Genomic DNA, 814 nt, shown 5'->3' on the forward strand with positions numbered 1-814 from the left:
CATGCTTGGCGTTTTTTATTTTTCGTTTAATTTTTTTTATTTTATGAATTAACGGAAAGTTTGGGTGTTACTTCTTGTTAACAAAGAGTATGACCAGAAGACACTGATCGATTGAAGTAATCGACGAATCTGATCTTCAAATCAGTTTACTATCATTATCTTAAACTTTATTTTCATACAAGCTTCATTTATCCCTTGCACTATCGACCTTTAGCTTTGAACGAAAAGTATATGGTATGCTATCCTGATTTTTTCTTTTATTTCAGTTTTTTTTTATTATTATTATTTTCTTTTCAACTTCCTTTTCAAGAAGAATTTTCTTGGTGTTTGAGAAGTGTTTGTTACATAACATTAACTATTACTTTTCAATTTGCATCGTTGGAAGATCACATATATATTAGATCACTGCAAACCAAAATACACACACAAACACACACAGAAACGGGGAGGGGGGAAACAGAAGCTAAAAAGGAAATAGAAAATACATAAAGTTCCAGAGAGGGAGTGAGATAAGAGAAAGACTAAAAGTAGGTAAGAGCTACATACAAAAAAAAAACATTCGAATTTCATCTAAGAACAAAACACTTAGAGACAATATATCAAAGATGAAACACTACAACAAGATTTGGGTACTACTAAAGCAGAGTGGTCCCGAACGCGCAGTCGCGCGTCCGCGCTAGCTGGTCGTGAGTGGTCGATCCTAACCCTAACCCTGACCCTATCCTTATCCCTAACCCTAACCCTAACCCTAAACACGTGTATTCATTTGCACACACGCGCACGCGCACATTTTGTAGGCTCGACCACTCACGAC

At 36.1% G+C, this 814-nt stretch overlaps 1 protein-coding gene across 1 annotated transcript in view; it reads left to right on the top strand.

Annotated features, from left to right (window-relative positions):
• Positions 1–814, top strand: part of LOC106870561 (serine/threonine-protein kinase 17B) — a 115,230-nt gene continuing 114,416 nt past the window's right edge. Inside the window, exon 1 of the mRNA XM_014916687.2 lies at positions 1–234. The gene's annotated coding sequence lies outside the window, so the exon portion shown is untranslated. The remainder of the gene's footprint in view (positions 235–814) is intronic.

This window comes from Octopus bimaculoides, chromosome 1 (assembly GCF_001194135.2).
Source record: "Octopus bimaculoides isolate UCB-OBI-ISO-001 chromosome 1, ASM119413v2, whole genome shotgun sequence".
Classification (NCBI taxonomy): domain Eukaryota; kingdom Metazoa; phylum Mollusca; class Cephalopoda; order Octopoda; family Octopodidae; genus Octopus; species Octopus bimaculoides.